Below are 24,861 nucleotides of genomic sequence, written 5' to 3'. Positions count from 1 at the left end.
TCTGTCCATGGTAATGAGCTCGGCCCATCCCATCCCCACTTGACTCAGGGTGCCACTCGATTAACTAGTTTCCATTTTAGGCAGAAAAGGCCAAGCAAAATGGGTTACTAGGGGGATTAAAAAACTCCAAGACTACAGGATTCAAAGGATATAGCAGGTGGCTCTCAGCCTTCCTGGAACAAGCTGCTGTTGCCAGCCCCATGGCTTGGGGAGAGGTGCCCCCAGGAATTCCTGCGGTGGCCCTGCAGGAGGGGCCCAGCTCCGAGCCGTGTTCAGGTGGGAAGGCCAGCAAACAGAGGCAAGGGCATGGCTTTGACCTAGCAAGCACCTGGCCAGAATCCAAGTCTTAGCACCTCCCTGGGTTTGTAAAAGGAAGCTGTCGAGAATTTTTCTCTCCATTTCAAAGATAAGGAAACTAAAGCACAAAGTAAAGAAAGATGTTTACCTGGGTTTGAAGTAAATTAGAGCAGAAACTTGTAGTGAGTACTGCTTATGAAGGTCAGGTAGCCTGGACCGACCCAAAGATATGGCTCGAGGCCCCCTGTCCCTTGCACCCTTCCCATGGGCGTGAGTGGGGCAGAGGCAGCTGGTGGGGAAGGAGGAAGAGAACGAGACCCCTCCCCAGGGAGCCAGCTACTCTTTCGCTGCTGGGTTTATGTTTTTGGAATAAATCACTTGTATAATAATAGAAATGAAGGCGCTGGAGTGAAACATCGTGACAGGAAGAGTTCCCACTGGCATCACAATCAGCTTGTTCTTGTTGGCCCCATGTCCTCTTGCTCTGAGCAGAGGAAATCCTGACCCCATGGAGGAGAAGGGGAATGAGTTTCCTCCGGCTCCCCCAGCTCACTCCACGTACCAGGATGCGGCAGGCTCTCTCAACACCGCCTTTGCCAACCAGAGTCTGACTTTCTAGAAGGGGGTCTTAGTGTCTACGAGCTGTGTTTAATTTTGTTTGCTTTGCCTGTATGTTTTGGAGGTGGAGGATAGTTTTGGAGCTGGCAGAGACATCAGGGCTCATCTTGTCCAGTCCTCTCAGCTTCCATGAGGATAGGTTCAGTGATTTGCCAGGGTTGTATAGCCAGTTCATGGTGGACCCCAGGGCTATACCTATGTGTCCTGATTTCCTTGTTGGGGTGCTCTTTCTGCCATAGCACGCTCACCCCAGTGAGGAGACTGCTGACTTGGAGCCCACTCATGCACCAGGTGGAGAAATTTCTGATGAAGTCAAGGCAATCGGGCACCTGCCCAGGGCTCCTCCCGTGCATTTCCCCGGTGGCAACAGGAGCGCCTTCCTTCCTGCCCTTTCCTCAGCCTTATCTGCCCACTTCACCCCTCTTCACCCTGATCCCCAGGCTCCTGGTCCCCAGGCTGACTTGACTGTGTCTCCATTCTGCTCTTAGTACTCCTGTGCCAAGGTCCCTCATGGCCCAACATGGGCTTGTTATTTTATAGTGAATCCATTGATTTGCCTGCTGGTGTCCTCATTCAACAGAGAGGGCAGAGGCCCTATTTTAAGCAACAAGGCCCCCCAGCATCTAGCATAGTGCCTGGCACACAGCAGGTACGCAATGAAGTTTGTTGGATGTATACAGAATGGCTCACACTGGCAGCAGGTGTCTGGTCTGCTGAGAGATGTCCACCCCACCCCTGGGCTTCCAATTTCTCCTGAGCCTTCCAGTGCATGGGAAGGAGCAGCAGGTGGAGTGGAGGAGGCCCCAGTGGAGGCAGTGCTGGGAGGGAGGGAGCAGGCTCAAGATCAGCTGTGGGAGTAGTGAGTATGACAAGTCCAAGTGCAAGGAAATGCTAAGTCACCAGGAAAATCACGAGCCACCACAAATGCAGGAGAAACCTAAGAGACAGAGAAAATGACTGGTTTGACTTTTGTGACTTCATTCAGAGCTTTGTTGCAAAGGCTTCTGTGACCCAGGTGGTGTTTCTCCAGGCTGAACACTCCATGGCAAGGGGCCCCCTGTGTGTCTGCCCCGTGCTCTCAGGCCAGAGCAGACCCATGACCCTAGGGCCACTCACAGGATGCCTAACAAAGAGTTTGAGACAATTAATGGGTGGGATTGCTGTTCGATTTCCAGAGCTGTGCACCACAGTGTCAGCAGAGCTTCCGGGTGGGAGAAGACTTCATCAACAACAGGAAGGGCTAGGAGTTAGATGACCTGAGTTTTATTCCTGCTCTTCTACCACTGAGCAGGATCTTTGAGGAACCATTTCATCTCACAAGGCGTCAGTTCACTCTTCTGGAATCCCAAATGTATATCTAAGTCTGTGCTTCTGTGGTTACTGCCCCTCAAACCCCTAGCCCGAGTGTGATCCTGTGCCCCACCCCCAGGGACTAACACTGCAGCTTGAAGCCTTACTGTAGTGACAAGACGCAACAAAGATCTGGTTGTGGCAGAAATTCAAAGTGGGTGGATTCAAGGAGACCCCAAGTCACAAACTGGGGATGTACAGCGTAACCTTTCGGCGGGGAGAACAGGGCGAGGGCCCAGCGAGGGCTGACCGCTAGATTCCGGGAGGAAACAGAGCAAGGCCGGCAGCCTATGCCACCTTGGGCCTGCCCCTCTTTCCTCTCTGCTCCTGCATGTGTGCTGGGGACGGTGGGGAGAGGGACTTTTGATAAAACCTCCCACTAAAACTCTTCCCCATCTCCTATGCTGAGCCTCAGGGCTGGCGGACCAGCCCCGGCTCTGAGAAGCAAGCTCCGCCCTGGAAGAGGCCAATTGGACGCCATGATTCTCTTCTCCTCTTCAAGGCAGCTCAGTCTGCACGCTGACTGCAGTTGTCCCAGCACTGCGTGGCAAGAGGCTGCACGTTAGTGGGGAGGAGGCTTCACAGGAGAGACTTGTTTGTCGCTCTGTGGCTGGTAGAGGCTGGGAGCCTGTGAGGAGCGGGACTCTGGAGAAGAACTGGGATCCTCAGAGCTGGGACAGGTGCTTCACGGCCATCAGCCCTTCCTGCCAGGAGGGACATAAGAATTGGGATTTCATTTCTGAGGACCTCTTCGATAACAGTCTTGGTTACTTGGCTATCCAATCTGATGGTTAAATCATACTGATTGTCAGAGTTCTCATGGCTGATGGAATGTTCTGGATGTAGTCTGCAGGAGAGAATTCTGACAGGCCCGAAACCCAGACCTGCTAAGGGACACTTGTGAGAAAAATGACCTTTGCTTTTCCCGATTTCATAACAAACACTGGAGGATGGGTGGGAAGCATAAACTTTTTGCATGTGGTGAACATGCTGGGCCATGGCAAGAGCCTTTGGCACAGTCAGGAGGTGGAGGGGGTATTGGGGCAGGAGGGAAAAAACAAGAGAACATGGGGATGGACATGGAGCATCACAGGGTGAGCCTGCCAGAGTCCCAGCCCCTGAGGGGGCCACCTCTAGCTGTGGGTCCTCACAGGCCCTTGGGCAACAGGGAGCTCTGCTCCGTGGGGCAGCATTTGCTGCCTCTGGTTCAGATGTCCTTGAGGGTAAATACGTGACATTCCCTAACTTAGCCCATTTGCATCTCATATCCTTCATCTCACTTTTGCAGTCTGGCAACCGTGCAAAATCTAAACCTCATTCTTCTTACTGGTCAAGTTCTCTTACTTCTCCTTTGAGATAAAGAAAAGTTGAAAAAGAATTAGAATTTTTAAGGCATACGCTGGGTGTTGCCCCAGCTGGAGATGGGGCATTTGGTGGAATACGTCCAAGATGTAGCCCTGGCCACCTGAAGCAGTCCACTCACCCTCCCCCAGAGGGACCCACGAAAGCGGCTGGACCAGATTGTCTTGACTGTTCCAGACTCAGCTCTCTCGGATGCCCACAGCGCTGACTGCTAATTTCTAAGACCCTGCACCCGAAACAGAAAGTAGAGGCACCTAGGTCTCCTCAAAAGCTAACTGGGCATTTTCAAGATATGTGCCCTTGGGGACCTTCCCCAAAGATGCAAGTTTGACTGCCAATAGTAAAACAGCCTCTTTGATTAGACATGTACTGGAGGTATGTTTTTTGACAATTTCCATCTTCGTGTCACTCATGTTGCTGTTCCATTGTGACAAGCACATATAATCCAAGCTGGTCCTTCTGCACGGTCGGTTTTCTTGCCTCTCTTCAGAATGGAGAAGAGAGGAATCAAAGAAAAGTTAATGCTGTTCCTTTCAAGGCAGGTGATCGGCGAGGGCTCTGCTGGGATGGGCATTGGTTCCCCTGTCCCAGCTCTGGTCCCAGCTCTGCTGACGCTTCCCAAACACCATCTCCCTGAGCCCCACGAGGACCCTGTGAGGTTGGCACCTGCATCCCCCACTACATAGACCCGGAGAGGTCGGGCTGCCCGCCAGCGCGCTGAGTGCCCACTCGGGGCAGAAACCCAGGGCTCCTCAGCCAGGCGCGTGGGCTCAGCGTTCGCAGTCGGGAATTTCCTCACCCCACTTCTAACGGGTGCATCGCTGCTCTGCGTGTCCAGGGCCCCGGCAGCACCCCTCCCGGCCTCTGTTCCTGGCTCTTGGAGAAGATCCCAAACTCCTCACACTCCCACTAGACAATGAAAGGGTTAAAGAACAAGCCTTTGATTCAGAGGCTCAGAGCTAGTCATCTGCCTTTGAACTGTGCTGACTCATTCACCTTTCCCAGCAGCCCCCTCCCTGCCAGCGAGGCAGGTGAGGTGGGAGAGGGGAGCGGCCCTGAGTCAGCAATGACTCCCAGTGGCTTCTCCTCCACAGATTAATCACCTCCAATTATGGCTCCCACTGGGCACGAGTCATTCCCAGTGACGCCTGCTTTGTCTGACCCTCGCCCCCCTGCCAGCAGGCTGCCTATTTGTCCAAGATGCTGGGTGCATGCTGCACCTCCCAAAACCCCAAAAAGGTACCCCGGCAGCCAAGTGACTCAAGAATAAGGACCCACCCTCTTCCCCCTCACCATCTGCTCTCCACATCATGAGTCTTCTGGGGGCAAAAAGAAAAGAGGATGTGAAATCCCTCCCTTCCAGCAGCCTATAGAGAACTGTGAACCCCGCCATTAGCTGATTGGATAATACCTTGTTGTGTTTCTCCTCGGCAGTGACTAATAAAGCTTGTTCTCATTTCCACTAATTACTCATCCTCACAGAGAAGGGTGCCAGCACCTGGCATGGCTCTGCAACTCCCTTGGAGGGTGTTCCATGGCCCGCCTGCCCTCTCCCCCTCGCTTTCCTCCCTGGCCTCACGCTCACACCTGCCTCCCTCCCATCCCTGCCAGGAGACTTGGCCCAGCTGCCCCTGTGGAATTCCTAAGCTTCCTCCTCTTGGCTGCTGACCCAGGCACATGGGTCCCCAAAGGCACCATGCCATCTGCCCTCCTCGGGGCATCACCCTGGGCTCCCTGCCCTGAGCTACCAGCCAAGGGCAGGCACTCAGCCTCTGGGGCGTGAGCTGGGACTCAGCACCAGGGTCTTGAATGCATCCCTATAGCAGGTGCAGCTTACAAAGAACTTTCCCAGTGCCATTTCATTTGATCTTTATGTGATCAACAGTGATTACTTACCATACAACTATCCTCTGAGAAAACATGGTGTTCTTTAGAGATATGGAAACTGAGGCTCGAAACACCTGTACAGCTCACGCCCACTCACTTGGTAAGTGGCGGTGCTGTGTTTCTCACCATGCCATGACACAGGCCTGGCACTAGAGTCACGAAACACCTCCCCAAACCCTCTGTGTATGGTACCTGGGCCTTAGAGTTAGGCAGCCCCATGGTTGATTCCTGCTCTGTTTAACTCCATTTTATTTGGTGGTAGACACTGTTCTAAGCACTCTTCAAATCACCTCAACTCATTTAACTCCCACAACTGTTCTTTGAGGCAGGAATTATCCGTATCCTCAATCTGCAGCTGTGAGAGTGGAGGCCAGGTCGCCCGGCTGTTATAACAAGCGGTACGGCAAAGCCAGACTCTTCACCACGCCACTAAGCTGCCCCCAGCTTCTCCAGCTTCTGACCGTGTGAACTTGAGCCGATCCCTGAAGTTTTCTTGTTGTTCCTATAGCCTCGTCTTTTAAAAGGGAGCCTTCCCCACAGTGTCGTGTGTGGGTTGGGGGGGTGATGTGGAGAGCGCCCACATGCTGGGAGGACGACTCCCAGAGGCCCACAGTGGGCACAGGAGAGACCCTGGGACGCCGGGTCGGAGCAGGCACCAGGGAAGCACGCCACGGGCTCCTACTCCTTGTGGCAATCATTTCTTTTCTAATCACATCTCTCAAGACGACCCGATCAACCAATCCTTGAGATAATTCTGATTCTGAAAAGCAAAAGGCTCTGTAATTAAGGTTCTTAGTCGTCTTTAAGAATTGGATAAAAACTACAAACCAATTCTGCAGAAAAATTCACATAGCACTCAGACGCACAGACGTGCTCTTAGAAGTTCAGGGAGTGCCGCCACTTCACCAGGAGGTCCACTGGAGCCCCAGTTTCCGAGCCCCTTCTATGTAACCAGGAAGCCTCCCTACAGTCTTATCAGTATTATCACAGCTGAGATTGCTGAACCTTTTCCTTTCCTTTTCAACTTCATACCCAGGCTCTGCTCCCCCCACACACTCCCCCTCCCTCCAGCTTCCCTGGACACTGCCCCTGGCCAGCGCAGAAGCTGCAGCAGTGGTTGCGATGGCGATGGCTGTTGCTAAGGGAGCCAGGAGGCCAGGGTGGGGGAAGGAGAGTGGGCAGCAGCCCAGCAGGGCAGCACCCCCCCTGCACGTCTGAGCGCCTTAGGCCCTGGAAGCGGTGTTCCCAGCTGGCTGCCATGGCAACGGCAGGCTTGGGAAACCATTCCTCACGGTCTGGACAGCTTCCCCGGCTTGCACTTGCGCTTTCGTCTCCCTAAGTGGCTAATTGAGGTGTGAAAGGATCTGCGGTGACGGGCAAAGGACCACAGAGGGCAAAGCAGGGGTCACGTGTCCCACGCCAAGCAGGCCCCCCCGGGATGCGGGATCGAGAGGCCAGGGATGGGGTCTGAGCCAGCTCCTGGGCAGAGGGCCCACTACTGGGGCAGCAGCCCCAACACAGAGATGCCCTGCTCTCCCCAGGGACCTTGCCTGTGAGCTCCATCTCTTTGCCACGTGTCATCCTAGGAGGACGCCCTACTGGTTATGTCCCAGGTAAGCCAGCAGCCAGGTGACACCTGGTTACCTCTAGATGTGGTGATTATGGGTTTTCCCTCAGGCTAATGGGGAGAGGTTGTAAGGGTGAGAGATTCTAGTTTAAATGAGGCTAGAAGGTGGATGGAGTCAGAGGTTAAGGAAGCACATTAAGGCCTTGCGACAGCCTCAAGACCACCGGTTCACTGGGTGTAGGTGCTATTTAACATTCAAAGCGAATTTTCGAGTGAGGTATTGTCCTCTTTTTACAGAAGGGGAAAGGGAGGCTTAGAGAGGTCAAACCACTTGCCCCAAATCATGCAGCTGGAAAGTAGTAAAGCTGAGATTTGAACTTGCACCTGTCTGCTTACAAGTCTCCTCTCTCACTGATGAGCCAGCAGACAGCAGGGGCCCAAGGCTGTGAGGATGTGACTTGTTCACCTGTTGAGACTGCAGCAAGCTCCTCAGTGTGGGGCTCTGGGGGTCAGGGCCCAATGGCCAAAAGTGCCCTCCCCAACTGCACGTCCCACCGCACCTGCTCCTAGAGCAGCAGCTCGATTGCTTTAGGACCCCAGGATCTACCGTGAAGATCACCTTGCATAGTTACTTAAAAATATATGGAAGAAAGAAGGATCTCCTCTGTGACCCAGAGCTCCAGGTGTCTGGTTGTGACTCCCAGGGAGCTCCTCAAGGGACACACCAGACCCTCTGCTGCCAAAATAGCCAGGGGAGCTTCTCCAGGAGGCTGCCGGGTCGGCTCTGCTCTCAGCAGCTGGGGCAGCAAAGGGAGGAGGCTAGGCCAGCTGGAATAAGGGAAGGGAAAGGAACTAGCCTCTAGAACCACCTGCTATGTTCTTGGAACTCTATTCCATTTGTTTGTTTAACCTCAACTCTATAGGTCGATAGTGCCGTCACCCCATATTATGGAGGGAGAAGCTGAGTTCAGAGAGGTTAGGCAACTTGAATCAGACCATAGAGGACATAAGCCCAAACTTAACTGGTTCCAAATCTGTACCATTTCTATCCTATCTTCTGACCTCCCACAGATATTGGCTGTTCCGCACGGCCTGTCAAAGCCAGGAACCCCCAGTTCAGCCTCTTAGCTGGGAATCCAAGTGGTCCACCTTCCTCCTTAGGGCTCCCTCGCCCACATAGCAGATGGGTATCTTTCATCCTGCAGCTATTTTTATTCCTCTTTTCCCATTCTTCTTACCCTCCTGGCTCAGTCCAAGCAGAAGAGCAGGACTCAGAGCCGGAAGCCAGAATACGGCTCTCAGCCCAGCTCTTTCCTCAACTACAGACAGAACAGAAGACAGTGGGGTCCTCTCCAACTCTGAGTGCCAAGGAGGGGTCATCAGAGATACTGGAGATGGGGTCTCAGTCACCCCTGGCCCTGATGCAGGGTGTGCCTTCTCCAAGTTTGCTGTCTGACCTCTGCTTCCCTGGGGGAAGCTCTGGCACCCACAGCCCCTGCTGGGATCATGGGGGAAGTGGGGTCAGAAAAGCACGTGCCCTCAGTATGCTGTTTTCTTTCTCTAAGATGGACTCTCTCAACCTCAGTCTGGCCTTCCCGCTTCGTGCCAGAAAGAGACCTCGTGCTCAGCCTGGGTTTGGTGTTATGTCCTCTTTGGGAGCAGTTCTTAGGAGGCAGTTTGTAGTCATGGGACAAGCTCAGGACTGGGGGACCTATGTTCTCTCCCAAATTCTGCTGCCAACAAGCTGTGTGAGCTTGAACGAGCCACTTAGCCTTTCTGGGCCTCAGTTTGCTCTCCTATAATAATTGAACCAACTAGTCCATTCCAACATTCCATCAATGACTTGCTTCTCTGAGCTAGGTAACTCCTTAAATCTATTCCACACCCTGCCCTTACCCAACAACACCCTCCACGGCCGACGGTCCAATGTTCCCGTGCTATCCAGACCCTGCCAAAATATAAAGAGGACAAGGCTGGTGGTTTGTTGGTGCTACGACTTCTTTTCTTCTCAGGCAGGATGTCACATTTAAACTGTGCCCCAATCAGTACCAAAGCGGGGATGCTCAGGTCTCCTACACAATGGGTTACATAAAAACAGCTCACCTCTTATTTCCTTCTCTCTTTGTTCTGCTCTTTTCCAATCACTCAGTCAAGTAATATGTATCAAGTGGATGTGTCTGCAAGGCACTGCACAGAAATGTAATCCAAAATGACAAGGTCCTTGTCCAAGAGGAACTCACAATTCCACAAGGATGGCACACAGACGGGACCATTAAAGGCAGCCTGCTGCCCTCGTGCAATGGGGAAAGATAAAGGATTTTTAAATGCCTTTTCATGTCTTAACTCCTCTTTTACCCCCTTTAGTTGCTAATTTTACAGTGATATCATGTTTTTGGTGTTTGTCTTTGAGCCACGAGCCTGTCTTCTGCCTTCTCATCCATAGAGGAAGTCAAGCTGCTCCAGACCTCAGTACCTGCTTTGCAGATGCACCTGTCGTGCCCTCTCCTGCCAGGACCTCACCTTTGTACCTGGACGTGCCAACCTAGTTCCTGCATCTCTGTCACCCAATGCAAGGGGTCCAAGATGTGACATACCAGCAGTGTCTGTGCAAGCAAACAGTGGTGCCGGAGCTGGAGGGCATGGGGCACTAGAGCTGGCCTTCCTCCCCTCCTGAGGGCCCTGGGCTTCCTGTTGTCCCCGGGCTTCTGAGTCTTCCTCGGAACTTGCTCAGGAGGCCTCTCAGAGGGCAGGTGCTGCCGGCTGCCTCCTTTCCCCCTTTAGTCCCAGCACCTAAGCACGCCACACCTGCTCCATAAATAACAACTTCTCTAGAGCTCTTTATAATTTACGAAGGGCTTGTACTTATAGTTTCTCATTTAATCCTCTCAACCATCCTGTGGGATAGGGTTATTATCGCTCCGTCTTTACAGATAAGAACCTGAAGCTTGGAGGGATTTAGTGTGTGGCCCAAGCCCCCCCCAGCTGGGCCCAGCTGAACTAAGCTGGGACTTAACCGAGCGCTTTCAGCTTCTCTGTGACATTAGAGGGAGAAACTGCTTCTCCCCACTGGGTTCACCACTCCTCTAAGATACTACATCACCTGCGCCACCAGGACCTGGCAGCCAGGGAGGCTGTGGGAGGCTCGCATCTCGAGCTCTCCCTGTCTCCTTACACTGCACAGGAGCCCAGAGCTCGAGGCACGATGAGAGGGGCTCAGCAAAGGAGGGAGAGCAGGTGAAAGAAAGCTGGGGTGCTTTGGTGCCTGCTCCCCACCTGAGGACCAGGCAAAGTGTCCCAGACTGATGTTAGATCCCTCTGTGGTGGGATGTGGAATTTAAAACATGTAGTGTGTTTTTAAGGGTTTTCTAGGGTTGATTTTTTTTTTTTCCTAGACAGAAATAACAAAGAAAAATTAAGAAAAAATTAGGACACTGGCCCAGGAGCCTCCTGTAAAAACTGGGAAGCAGCTGGTGGTGCAGTCTCAGGGCTGACCCGCCGTCTTTGGCTAGCGGTGGCCGGCTACGTGGGCAGGGAGGGAAGGGTCAGGAGCCCTCCCTGAAGGAGAGGAGGTCTGTCGACTCCACAGCTGCTCAAGGACCCTGGAATGAGGCCCCGCGTGAGTCTGTAAGGGCTGGAGAGCAAGCCTGCCACAGGTGTGCACTGGGTGAGGGGCTGAGCCTACAGCCCCCTACAGTTCAAGGACAGGTACACTGGAGCCCCTGGGCTCAGACCAGAGTCAGGAGCTTTGGGAGAGGCGTGTGAAGCCAGCTCCAGTCCATCCCACACGGACCCTGCTCCCGGCCACTTCCTGGCTACCTTGAGCCTACACTGGCTCCTTTGGCAGAGAGAAGACAAACACCAGGACTGCTTAGGAGGAGGCAGACCGGGAGCAAAGAGAGGTGAAGGCATGGGCAGAGCAAAGGCTGGACCCCAGAGAGGTAGGGGAAAGCAGGCAGGTGACCCACAGGTGGAAAGGGGGGAGGAAAAAGCAGAGAGGGAGTGATGAGGCCAGCTAGCTGGGCAGAGACAGGGGACGGAGAAACCAGAGGGGCCCGGGGAGCGACAGGTGAGTTAGCCTGCAAAGACAAGCAGACACCGTGGCCCGTCCTCCCTTCCTGCCACTGGTGGTCAGTGTGAAACTAAGGGCGGCTGGCAACAGGCCCTGCCCCGCCTTCCCCTCCCTCCACCACCTCTGCTCCCTCCCTGGGGCTGAGCCGCAGCTCTGCTCTGCTGCTCACCCCTCCTGCCCTCAACTGCCACCTTCCATGCTTCTGCAGACTCTTTCAGTTCATCCACCTGCCACAGTTAAGTGCTGAAAATCCGGAAGCCAAGCTTCTGATTCCCGCTCTGTTGCTCAGATTCTGGGCGGCACTGGCAGAGAGACTTCTGGGTGCACACCACAGCTTCTTCGTTTGTGACCGTCCCATGGGAGTCGTAAGGGGATAATAGAACGATGGGAAAGGATTGTGAAAGCACCAAGGCGCTAAGACACTTTGGACCCAAGTTTGCCTCCAGCACTGAACTCCCCAGGTTCCTTTCGGGGAGAAGCTCCCGTCCTCTGCAGTGTGGCCTGCCTGCCGGGCTCTGTGGCTTGCCTGAGTGCCTGGACACACCTCCCAGCTGTCTTGCCCCGGGTCAGAAGAGGAGGCATTGCAAAGGTAGGTGGGTTTACCAATATTTTCTAGACAATTAACCTGACTGTGGTCTAAGGCAGGGTCCTAGAGTTAGAGATTAAGAAGTTTCATTCCTGAAGCAGCAGATTTAGGCTTTTAACATGTAGAATAATCTAGGTGAATTTTCAAGGAGCCACTGAATATGTATGAGAAGAGAGAGAGAATGTGAATATGGGGGAAAACCGCAGAGAAGCGAAAGGAAGAATGATGCAGGAAGACAAAGGAGGACAGGAGACCTCAGGGACTATGGCATGACCGTGCTTGGACAGAGACAGGGAGACAGGTCGGGGAGCAACGAGGAGCAGGAAGGAGATTCTGGGAGAGAAATAAAGAGGCCGAGAGGAGCTGAGCCAGGCAGCCGGTGGAGCAGGCAGATGGAGCAACAGAGACAGAGAACAGAGCCGCGGAGTGGGCACACAGCGAGGCCTGGCAGCCAAGCCCTGCGGATTCCGTGGGAGCAGATGCTTCTATGGGAGCAGCAGCTGATGGCCCCGAGCACGTGCATCCTTGTTGACTCCAGGCCCAGCGCAGCCTCCTCGGCAGCCAGCCTCAGCCCGGAGGAGCAACGCGGGGCCAGAGAGGCAGACGCACGACAGCCCTGCCCCTTGGCCGCCCTGTTTCTCCCCTCCATCCTCGTCCGGGCTCCGCCCACCTGCTCTGTCTGCATCCCGAGGCCTCGTGAATCTCAGGGAAGCCATGAGCTGCTACATCACGCCGGAAGGAAGCAGGCTGCGTTGGAGGGGTGAGTGTGAGCCACCGCACGGCGTGCTTAGCTCTTCCCAGGGTGGGAGCAGGTGCAGGGGTGTGCACACTGGCAGGAGGGGTGGGAGAGGGAGAAATGTCTTGGGCTGCGTGGGGCCTAGCACCAAGAGGCTAGGACGTAGCGGGTGGGGACTGGTCCCTGGCAGCACTACTGGCAAACAGCTGCCGTACCAGACCCCCTGTTTCTCCCCTGGCTGCAGGAGTCTGCAGACCCTCGTCCTCATGCAACTCACCAGACTGCCACAGTCTCTTCTGAGTGGGAAGGAGCTGAGTGGGCCCTGGGTCCCAGGTCGGAAGAGCCTTGCAGCTTCCCTGGCCTCATTCTGTCCAGCTGCTGCCCACGGGTGGACCACTTTCCTTTCACTGATCACTGCGGTTGAGAGCCGCATCTGCAAGACTCTGATACATCACCCCCACCCCAAGAATTCCCTCTGGTAGGAAGGAAGCTCAGAAAGGCCTGGAAAGAGGAAGGTCTCCACCAGGACGTAGCCCTCCCCGCCGTGCAAAGGCAACTCCCACGCTGCCCCCCACACCCAGCTCAATCCCCGCCCCCGGTTGGCAACCTCAGAACACTGCAGGGACACCCCAACATCAGGATCCCGGCTGCACCCGGCACAGTCCTTCACTGGGCCTACACCCAGGGCCAGGGGTTGCTGCCGTGGCCCCAGAGTGGACAAGAGCCAAGCCCTGGGAGGGAAGGGAAAGCGGGTGGGGAATCAGTATCGAGTGCAGGCACAACCCGAGTGAAAGGCAGGTACCGCGGGAGCCAGATGGGCCAAGCAGAAACAGAAGTTAAGTAGGAAGAGACGGATAAACAGCAGACACCAAGCAACCAGCCAAGCATATGCTTTGCAAGCAGGCAACACAAGCACCCAGTAGGGTTTTGGTGGGGGAGGGGACATGAGCCCACAGGGAGGGGGACATTAGGATTGCTGTGAGTCGACTGCTGCCTGGTCAGAATTAGTGATCTAATCCTTCTCCATGGCGCCTCAGAAAAGTGAGGCTGCAGCTAGTGCTGGCAAGGAAGAGAGGCATTTGGCAGGGTGGAAAGAAACAGTGCTTATGCCAGTTGCCCAGGGGACTGGTCTCTCGTGGAAGAAACATGCTCCCAGGCTGGGAAGTCTGAATAGCCAGGTGCCATCCCGAGACCCCAGAGCAGAGACCCTAATGCTGAATCAGATTCAGGGGAGGAGTGGGGACTGCTGCATGCAAACCTGGGAAGTCCTTGAGCCCTGCAGGTGTCAGCTTCCCACACTCACCCAGCCCTTCTAGGCTGGAGCCCTCAGTCTGGGTGATGTCATCCCTTTGAGCTCCAGGCAGGGAAGGGGTGGAGCCAGGCTGCAGCTTTGCGGCGTTTCAGGCTCCACCCCCAGACCAGTGGGCTTCTGGGCCCCGTCTACCGGCTCTCTTGGCTGTGGCTTCCTGGCCAGCCCTGCTGGAAACCTGGTGCTGCCGCAGAGCTGGAGAAGGGGGGAGGGTCACCCAGAGTCCTCTCTGCAGAAAGCAGGGCCCAGGCAGGGGATGGGCTTACCAGGGGTCCTTGTCCACCCCATCCACGCTGGTTCCCACGTTCACTTAGGGGAGCCTGGAGGTTTTGTGGGAGCCCAGTTTCCTGGTACCCCAGCCGCAGCCTGTCCCCTTCACCCAGCACATCCAGAAATGCTCATCTGCTCTGCCAAGTACCAGGTGTCCCACTGGAATTTCTTCTCTGAATACTGCTCCAGGGAGGAGTAACAAGGAGACAAGCACACTCTGGGTTTGTTCGTGCTAAGCTAATGGAATAAAGGCTTTGAGCTGAATCTGAGCCTGTTCTAAGCCCCAATGCCAGCCAGCCCTTCTGCAGAATGGTCCCTTCACCTCTCACATGCTCATGCTGGACATAAGCCAGCCCTGTGCCAGCTGCTGTCCTCTTCCCAAAGCTGGCATTGGTCCCGGCTTCCTGCCTCCCCTCCTCCGGGGCTACCCTAGCCCATACAAGCCACTGTGGCTTGGAGCATTGAGGTATCCAGCTTAGGCAAAAATCTGCTCTTCCTCTGCCCATCTTAGATGTGAAGGTGCTATTGGGGACTGCCTCGGGTAGCCCCATACCTGCCCAGGGGTAGCACAGGTGCAAGAGCCAGACTGGCCTGGTCTGTGAAACTCACCACACCACAGGACCTCTTGTTTGGACTCAGCTGTTTGGCACAGCCCCAGCGCCCAGGAGCAGAGAGGCGCTTTCCCAGGTGCAAGCCCTCAGCAGCCTGGGAGCCAAGCCCCTGTGTGCCAGTGCCCAGGGCAGGTGCTCAGCTCAGTGCCAGGGCCCTCTCAGCTCTGTGGCCATGATATGTCTGGGACATGACAGTGACACTAGCAGGAAGAAGAGAGGGCCTGGGAGTGCAATCTCTACTTTGATTCATTGAGCCCTGGACCAGGGGCCTCTTAGCAAGACCAGCACTAGGGCCAACTGGTATCAGGAAAGCGCCATATCTTTATCAGCCCCCAGCGCTTGAAACAAACCGCCCTAACAGACTACATTAGCATGCATATTATACTTTCCAGGCTGCTTTGTTATGCAACGAATTTGATTCCCATAATGTTGCCATGATAAAGACAAAGCAGATGGTATTTTAACCCATTTTATGGATGAGGAAACTAAGGCAGGATTTGAGTATATAGTTATAGAAAGTCTCACGAGGCATGTGAAGGTATACAAAAATAAATGAGCAAAATACGTTACTGTAAACCCAGCTGAGCTGAGAGCCCCTGCTCCCAGAGGCCTGCTACCCCAATCCTTCCCTATTCACACCACTTCACACGCTCCACTCAAGCGAAGGGACAGCGGTGACGAGGGCAGAGGTTTCCACCCACGGATAGCTGCTTGAGGAAGGCATGAGGAAAGGAGAGTGGGACAACTGTGTGAGGAATGGGCTGTCACCTGGCATGTGGGCCTGGGGCAGGGGCATGGCCTGCTGCCAATGAGTGTGGCCTGGGACAGGGCCGTGGTCCACGTGTGTATGTACAGACCACATGAAGGCAGTTGTTTCTGTGTGCAGAGTGTACATTCTGTTTTTAGGTATGTACACGCATCATACACACATACATTGTGTGTGTTTCTTAGATGTGCTGGGAGGGGTATAAGCATGAGTTTGAGCTAACTGTGTACGGTAACATGTATATTGACGGCAAATGCATGTACATGAAGGACAGAAAAGGATGATGAGGACGTGTTTATGTGGAGGTGTGAGCAGGGTCTGTACATACTGATTTATTTCTAGGTGACTGTAAAAGAAAAATTATACAGTTTCAAGAATGCGTATGTGACATGTAGCTCCTGGGTTTGGGTGCACAAGCATGGACTGTGTACAGCGATGGGTGAGCGTGTAAGGAACTAGAGCAGCAATTGTGGGAAGCCTGTTTCCTGGGGCTTCCGGCTGGGGCGCTAACTCGCTAACTCGGTTCCTTCTCTGCCTTCCTGTCAAAGGACTCTCAGAGGGCCTTCCTACCTAGGGCAAAGCGGTGAGCGTGCTCAGGTCCCGGCAGTGCTGGCAAAGCCTGTGCTACCTTGCAGCACCTCCGTCTTCATCCACTCCCCTCCCAATTCCGCAGAGGACCCAGGAGAAACCTCAGTCCTGAGCAGATCAATTATTGCTAATACAATTTAAATTCTGGCCTGGAGATGCTAAGGAGGCCTGCAGAAAGAAGAAGAAAAACGTGGCATGGATTCCAAAGGACGGACTTGGAGTCAGCAGATCTTACCACTGGGAGCCTGGAGTGCCCAGCCCCACCCCCAGCCCCTCATGCCTGAAACCCAGTCCTAGCACCAAACCCTGAGCCCACCCCACTTGTGTGAAAGCCGTGGCGAAGCGGGAAGGCTTAAGCACGGGGGGGACGTGAGGCACTGCCCAGTCCACACCCCTGAGAGCAGTGCAGGGCAGCAGCCCACCACCCCACAGAGCAGACAGGCCTTCTCTCCCTTTCTCTATCCTCCAAGAACTGGTGGGGACAGGTCTCCTCCGAGCAGGGTGGCCCTGGCTCTCCTTAGCACCCCTTCCCAGATGTGTGCCACGAATCCCAAGGAATAGAGAGCTCTTGCACGCCCACACACTAGGCCCAGCTGCCTGGGAGGCCGTCCACAGTCACACAGAAGACCCCACTTCTCCTCCGTCTCCGGGTGTTCGGGCTGTGTAGAGCCCTCCCCCACTGAACTGAGATTTATAAGGCTGCAACCTCCGCCAGAGCGAAGGCAGCCTAGCTTCAATCAACCAACAGGATGCTAGATCCTGAAGCCCAGTTGCAGCCTCTGCAGCCTGGCCCAGCCATCAGCCTCAGCCGCAGGAGGAAGAGTGTGTCAGAGGTCCGGGAGGGCAGGAGTGCAGCCAGGGTGGCACCCCCACCTGCTGTGAGAGCAGCGGCACCTGGTGTTGTGCCCTCTCCTTCCTGCCCTTCAGCAGAGGATGCGCTCGCACCTGTCTAGCAACATGGCAGAGACTCGGGGCACGGCAGGGCTGGGAGGGACCTCAGCTCTACTCCAAGGTCTCAGCCTCCCCACTTGCCTCACAAATGAGAAAGCTGAGACTCCTAAGAAAGGGACTTTCCCAAGGTCACAGAGCTCATTTATGGACACATCAAGATTATAACAGGCTAGGACTTTTGCAAATGGGTTTTTCTACAGTTTGGTAGAACTTAGACATTTTTCAGAACGCTTGACAGTGGCCAGCTCCCTCTAATCCACGCTGGTAGAACACTGTGATTAAAATTCAGCTGCATAGCTCCTGCTGGGAAATGCAGTGACATATTCATCATTGAAGGCCTAAGCAACTGCCTCCCACTCTTAAAACAGGGGCGCTGAACCCAAAATCCAGACGTGAGCTTCCTGGAGCTCATTACCCCTCAAATTGTGAGCAAGTTTTTGAGTGTCTGTGTTCTGGATCTTTTTCTGAACAAGGGTTCACAGCTTTAACTGATTTGCAAAGAGATGCACAACATGGAAGAGGTTGAAAAATCGTTGCCTTAAAGCATCAGGAATCTAGGCTCGGGAGAAATCAGATTTTGATAATCAGCTGCTACACACCTTATCAGCATTCAGAGACACAAAGCGTTGGATTATTTTTTCCTAAATGTATGAGTATATATTTTGCAATATGAAAGAGCATCTATGCTCTAGAACGCAAGTCCCCTGAGGGCAGAGGTCTTGTCTATGTCTTTGCCTCTCTAAGGTGTCCTGGGGGCCTGGGCATGGCAGGTACAAACACAAACTTGGTTAATTTACAGTCTGCGGGGCGCTTCTCTTCCCATGCTCACTCCTACTTGGTCTCCAGCAACAACAGAATTGCTGTCATTTAGGAGAGCCCTGATGCAAGAACTGCAAGAATGATTGCATCATTTATTGTTGAGCTTCAGGGCCTTTTTTGTCTACTGTTCAAGAGAGACCACCCTGGGAGCATCAAGGCGGTCCAGCCAAACCCTGGGTCCAGGTCTGACGCAGTTCGCAGTTCGTGCCGTGGGCCTGACTGCCGGGCACCTGCGGGGAGCTTGCTGCTTTAGGAGCAGCCGGGCAGCTCCGGGAAAGCAGGGGCGACCTGCTCACTGCCTTGTGATCAGAGTGCCCTGCAAACAGAGCAGGACTGGCGAATCCACTGCCTGGGAGCCTGCACCTCGGAGTCTCAGTTTCCAGTGGGAATTAGGGAAGAGTTTCACATCTGACAAGGACCAGGCAGGACCCAGCCTCAGGACAGGCTCTGGCCCCTCCGCCTCTCTACAGAGTCTGTTTGATCGTCCCCTCCTTGTCCCACTTTGCAGCCTCCACAGCTCAGCTGCTAAACCCACTGGGGATTAGGAAGCTGGGGGCACGAGAGGAGGGGAGGGCAGCTCGTCCTGGGACAGAAAGGGCTCCTTTCTGGGGAGGGAAGTGAGGAGTTGGGGCTCTCAGGGCACCCGCCAGGACAGCCTTCCTGCCTCTCCTCGGCTTTGCCATGTCGGCTGGAACCTCCCCCGTGGAGAGACGAGCTCTGAGAGGCGGTTGTACAGCTGCTGCTTCTGTCTGAGGCTAAAAATAGCCTCCTCTCTGCCCATGTCCAGCGCAGGCTGGGCTAGAGCTCTGAAGAGGACTCGCAGGCAGAGGGGGACGGAAGGTGGGGCCAGAGACAAGGGCCCCCGGATGGGCAAAGGCAGGCGAGACGGGGGCAGGGAGGGCACAGACTTGGGCTGAGTCTCAGCTCTGGTCTTCTTTTCTGCCCCAGAAACTCCCTTGGGAAGGGGACAGGGTCTCTCCTCCCTGTGTTTCTGAGGGGGAAGCAGGCACGGAGAGGGTGGGCGTGCTGGCCTGGGTCCCTACGGATGCCACACTGTGAGGTGCTTACCAGGCGCCAGACACTGTTTCAACCTCTGTGGATGGAAGAGCAGCCTACGATGTAGGTGTTGTTGTTATTATTCCCTTGACAGCTGAGGAAATGAAGGCCCAGACATGTCAACTCACAGGGCCAAGAAGTAGGGGCTGGGTTCTACCTGGCAGCCTGAGTGCAGAGCCCCCACCCCCAACCACGGCCACGGCCACGGCCCCAACTCGGACAACAGGGCACAAAGGGGCTGAGGAAGAGGAAATACAATTCCAGGGTTGCCGCGCAGGAGGGCAGCCCCAGGTAAGTGGGCACCATGACCTCAGAGCTCACCTTCTGGAGAGCTCATTATAATCTGGGACACGTGACGTGCTCGGGGCCCGTGGTGCCTTCAGCCCCTCCCTCGGATTTGCTGGGGATTTTAGCAAATCCTCTCTAGCTGCCCCATTCCCCCTTGCGTGCCTGCACATCGCCACCCTCAGAAGAGGTGCAGGACACAGTGCCGAGCTGACTCCCAGGGCATGGGGCCCCAGAGGCACAGAGGATCAGCCACAGCCAGTGGCCCTCACTCTCGGAGACCACGGCGTAGGAACCGGGCAGGAGGGGCAGCCGAGGGCCTTTGGGGCCTGAGTTATTTAGATGCTTAGAGTAAAGCAGATTTGGATTTCACAAAGACAGGGGTGAAGGGGGGAGGATGGAGGGAAGGACTTAGAGGGAAAGAGAGAGAGAAAGGGAAGGAAGGAGAGAAGGGGGAGAAAGAGGAAGAGAGAGGAGTGGGGTTTGCAGAGATGACTGCCAGCCTGGCCTCTCTCATCCGGAGGAGACTAGGAGACGAAGGCCGGTCCTGCCGAGTGAGCTGGAGCAGTAATGGAGACCGAGAACGCAGGTGGCCAGGACAGAGCCCTGGTGCCAGCAAGAGGGCGGGAACAGAGGCAGTGGGGACCGTGGCAGCCCGAGGTCGCAGGTGCTGTACACACTGCCTTCGTCTGCTCTCCTCTACCAAGGCCTCTGTTGGGCTCACCTTGTTTAAGGCCAAAGCACACACCATCCTCCCACAGAGCCACTAATGCAATTAACAAAACACATTCATAAATCTTGCATGGCGTCCGCAGAGCAGGGGCCAGCTCCAGAGATGCTGTGCAGGGAGCTGTCTGACCGCCCCAGCACCAGGGCCTCCTGAAGAACACAGCACATCGCTTAGTAGGACTGCAAGACCATCCCCTTCCTGCCGAGCCCCGTTACAAGGTGGGTGGGGTGGGGTGGGGGTCAGGAAATCAGAAGAGGCTGGGAAGGGGGAGATGAATGTGCATATGTGTTTGCAGGAGGCTGGGGAGCGGCTCATGCCTTCTAAGCTCAGAGCGAGAGCATTCCACAGAGGCCCAGAGAATCACCTCTTTTAGAGGGTAATTTTACCTCTGGAAGACTGAGCACAAGAATGCACGAGATCGAGGTCATCTTTGGCAAGGTGGGCATGACTTGGTGGCTTGGTGGTGTTTGCGTGTGTGTGTGTGTGTGTGTGTGCATGCGTGTTCAGTCTGGAAAACTGGTGAGTCACTAAAACAGGGAGCTTTCTGATCTGAAGAGCTTATATTCAGCTATTTTTATCTTTTCTTGTCTCTTGGTCCTTTTTTCCCCTTGTCTTTTTCAAATGTAGAGGAATCTGGGAGCTGTGAATGCTGCGTGTGCGGCGGCTAGTTTAAAGCTGGGGCCCAGAGGTGGGCCCCCTGTGGAAACGCAGAGATAACTACACATAGGTGGTCTGTGGGTGTGCAGCAGGTGACACAGGTATGACCCACATTATCACAGCCTGCTATGTGCATGTGCACACCACGCATACATGCAAGCATGAGTAAGGCCAGAGACGTCCCTGGAAAATTCCTGCCTAAACTCTCTGATGTGGGTTGGTGTATAGCTACGTGCTGTGCATACTTCGCATGGACAACTGCCTCCCCAGCCTGGCCCCCCACGTTGCACCGCCCACGTGGGCACTCTCACACGTCCTGGCTCTGTCTTGCAGGTGGCTCCAGCCCCTGTGTCTTCTCTCTTCTCCGCCCAGCCGCTCATCCAAAATTATGACACCTTGTCAGGAAAGCCTTTCTCTGCTGACCATCGATAGGGAACCAGGAATGACAGTGGCTGAGCTTGCTGGGCTTCTCCTGGGACTCAGACCACCCGATCCCACCCACCCGCCACCTTTGGCCCTGAGACCCCCCTCCCTAGTCCTGCAGTCACCAGTGATGTGGGGCCTGACAACTGCTTGGAGAGGCTGGGCAGGGGCCCAATGCTGCCTCCTCCTGCGGGCTCAGTCCTCCAGCACAGAAACAGGGAGAAGGAGCCTGAGCTCCGCCTGCTGCCTGCCTCAGTCCAATGTGGGTGTGGGCAGGGAGCGGACTTCATTCTTCAGGGTTCTAGAATGCCTGTGGGTGCCTGGACCTTGAGACAGGTGGTGTCACGGCACAGAGATGCACGAATGCTGCCCATGAACGATACCTCAGTGCTGCTGCTCATCTGGGGACGGGCCCACCTTGCCTCTCTTCCCACACGCACGCATGCCATGCACTCACCCACAGTGGCACACGCCTGCGTGCACGCTCTCTTAGAAGACCCTGTGGGAGATAACACGGGGATTCCATTATTACAGGCACCAAAGCAAGCCCTGAGCTCCGCCAGTTCCTCAAGTCTGCAGTTTATGTGCCACTCAGATGCCCCAGCCAAGGAGGTCTAAGTTCAGCCATGTGTTGCTCCCTAAGCCGTGCTCTCTGCCGAGGGGCACATCTGCCCAGGGGAGGGGCACCTGTGTCTCGGTTGCCTGCCCAGAGGCGCCGTGGTTCCCCATGTCCAGTGAGTGCTGGGCATGGGGTCCTGGAGGGAGCGGCATCTGTCCACCTGTCTGCCGCCCGGCTTCATTCCACTCCACAAACATCTGGGGATCGAGCGCTCTGTGCCAGGCATCCCAAGTTGTCATTACTAACCAGGGCAAGCCAGAGTCCCCGCCCCCAGATCCCTGCTCCGAGATAGGCTAGCAGGGAGAAGACAGTGAGCTTGCACAATTAGCCACGACCGGATCTGCCAGCCAGGCTGTGTGAACCGTACAGGAGTAATTCTCCCTTCCTCCCGCGGCCCCGGGGCCTTCACGGAGAACGGGACAGGGTTTTCTGCCTGGCCCTTGAGTAATGAACAGATCTCACCAGCTCCAGGAGGGACTTCTCAGGTAGGGGACCGGGGGGGCATGAGCTGTGGTGCTGGAAGGTGGCAGGGCTTGGGGGGAGGAGCCGGGTCTCGCCGGCAGACAGGCCTGGGCCGGTCCCCGCCTTGACTAGCGTCCAGCCCTGCCGCTCTCGCCTCCAGGAGAAGTGACTTTGAACTAACTGCCTCTCTTCTCACCCACATGGAAAGGAAAGTCTTTGCTGTTCTTGGATGATCTGGATACCGTCTAAGTGGGTGCCTGCTAAGCATCCGTAAAACGGGGGTGCAAACAGGCCCTCCCTCACAGAGACGTCCGGAGATTAAATGAGACTTTGTGGAAAGCTGTTAGCACAGCGCTAAGCAGGTATGCACTGCTCTTAGTTTTTATTATTGGCCCCTTTATAGGCTATGACAGTGATTCTTAACCGATTTTGCCCCCCAGAGGACATTTGGCAATGTCTGGGGACACTTTTGTTGGCACAGCTTGCAGGGTGGGAGGGAGGCTGCTCCTGGCACCTGGCGGGTAGGGGCCTGAGACGCTGCCACATCCTGCAAGGCAGAGGACAGGCCCACGGCAGCTCGGAGCCCCGTGCACAGTGTACCCAGCGCAGAGGTTAAGAAACCCTGGGCTAAAGACGCTCTTCTGAAGGTGGCGAGATGATCATGATTTTTAAGCAGGGAATGATATAATAAAATCTAAGTTTTAGAAATAAAATATTGGCAAAGTTGTGGTGCCACTAGAGAGCTCTGTGGCTGCAGATGCACAGAGAAGCATGACAGGGTGGAAGGGAGGCTCGGATCGGCGGCGAGACCAGGAGGAGGGCACAAGTTCAAGGGCCCTGGCAGAAAGAGAATTGAAAGAACCTGCTGAAGGGTGGGGGGGCGGAAGGGACAGGCACAGGGTCAGTCGGGGGACTCTAAAGTGTCTAGCGTGTGGGCCTGGGTGGGTGGTGATGCCACCTTTCAACAGCTGATGAAGAGAAGGCTCCACGTGGGAACAGAGCCCCGGGGCCCCCAACAGTCGATGTGAGCCAGGGCCCCCCAGTCCCCCTCTCCCCACCAGGGGACCTCACGTGCCCATCGGTGGCCAAGGGAGGCGGGCATCCACTGCACTGGCTCTCTCTCCTTTCCCCTCAGCCCCCAAGTGGAATGGACGATGGCAGAGCAAGAAAGAAGGAAGGCCCCCCGAGGACTCCAAGCAGACGAGCCCCAGGACAAAGATGACCTTCCCAAGCTCCCGATAGCCAGGTGTGTCTCACCTTTCCAGTGCTCCCGACAGCTGTGGCTACCATGCGCAGAGAGGAGGGACAGGGAAGCTGTGGGCAGCCCCGGGCAGCAGAGAGATGCAGCCGCCCCACCACCCCGGTTCCTCACCCCTTTGAGCTCTGAAGACAGTTAAGGAACGGAGGCAGCCCCGGCAGTCAACACACCAGCGGGTGAGCACGGGAAGTGTCCCGCCTCACGCCCAGTGCCGGGAAGACACCCTCCCAAATGCCACAACTGTAATTGGGAAAGCAAGACCAACAGGCAGGCAACGATCGAAAGGCAGTTAAAGAGGCCCCTGCTATGGTAGAAGGAGCACTGGAGAGAGGTTAGACCTGAGTTCTGTCCCAGCGCCTCGCGCCTGAAGCAGGTCCCTGCACCTCTGAAAGCTCTATCCTCCTCCCACTAAGTTACCAATAACTTCTCACGGTCCAGATTACGGCTGGCAGAGGCACTTCTCACTGATTATACAGACCGCCCGGAGCACTGTGTTGAGAAGGATTCTGAGGCAGGGTGCGGACTTGGCAGGCATGTGGTGGTCAGTCGGTGATGCCTCTGGTGTGAGCCGCAGGGTGTCGTGGCAACACGCTGGCCGCTTATTAACCATTCCTGGCTAAGAGCAGCTGACAGAGGTCATTTCTAAGGGCCCCTCCAGCTCTTACATTCTATAATTCTGTGACTTAAATGTCAAATTTCAAGGCACTGGCTGGAAGCACAAGAGGCAGGGAGGAGGAGATCCGTGTGGGCTGGAATGATAGGGCAGGCTCTGGGAGGGAGGCGGCGCTTTAGCTGGGCCCCGGGGTGGGGGAGTGCGAGTAGCTGTACAGGGGGTGGGAGGACGTTTATGGGCACAAAACTGGGGCTGAGCATGGGCTCTCCTTGGTGCAGGAAGGAGAAGGCCAGCATTGCTGGAATGTGCTGTGTGTTTGGGGCAATTAAGATCATACATGTGAGGCCGATAACACATAAAAACAAGAGCTCACGTTTACCGCATGCTTACCATGTGGGAAACCACAGCACGCAGACGAGGTTCCCACCCTCACACCCTGTTCTCGTGGTAAGGACTACTGCTGGCCTTCCCTTTAGAAGTGGGGACAGAGCTGCTCAGCAACTTGCCCAGGGCCACAACACTGGTAGGTAGTAGAGTCCAGCCTTCAGCCCAGGCAACGTGGTTCCGACGTGGTTCCGACGGCCGCAGGCAGAACCTCTCTGCTCTGTGGCCTTCTCGACTCTTAGAAGCTGGGCAGTGAGGAAGCCCAGCAATGCAGTTGGGACATCGTGGCCAAATCTGTGGATTCGGAGGTCTGGAAAGAGGGTGAGCGCAGCACAGCTTGAGGGTGGAAGGCCTCACCCTAAGTAATCAATCACACGAGCAGATCCAAGCCAAGCATAGGGCACAGCGGACACAGATCACAGACAAGCGCTGGATCATTCGAGACTTTCCCCAAGCCCTAAATATTAGAAACAACAAAAAAGTCCCAGTACTGTGGGGATAAGGCAGGAGGATGCAGGAGGGCATGAAATTCCAGGGTCCTGGGCTCAACCTGTGAGGGTGGGAATAGAGCCCATGAGGTCTTAGCAC

At 55.3% G+C, this 24,861-nt stretch overlaps 1 long non-coding RNA gene across 1 annotated transcript; it reads left to right on the top strand.

Annotated features, from left to right (window-relative positions):
• The first annotated feature begins 21,883 nt into the window (after positions 1-21,883).
• Positions 21,884-23,258, top strand: LOC123642079. Its single transcript, XR_006736383.1, has 3 exons — positions 21,884-22,041; positions 22,227-22,380; positions 23,154-23,258. It is a non-coding gene; the product is annotated as an uncharacterized LOC123642079 (long non-coding RNA).
• The last annotated feature ends 1,603 nt before the right edge of the window (positions 23,259-24,861 follow it).

Source organism: Lemur catta, chromosome 7, assembly GCF_020740605.2.
Source record: "Lemur catta isolate mLemCat1 chromosome 7, mLemCat1.pri, whole genome shotgun sequence".
Lineage (NCBI taxonomy): Eukaryota > Metazoa > Chordata > Mammalia > Primates > Lemuridae > Lemur > Lemur catta.
This window is presented reverse-complemented; position numbering and strand designations above follow the sequence as displayed.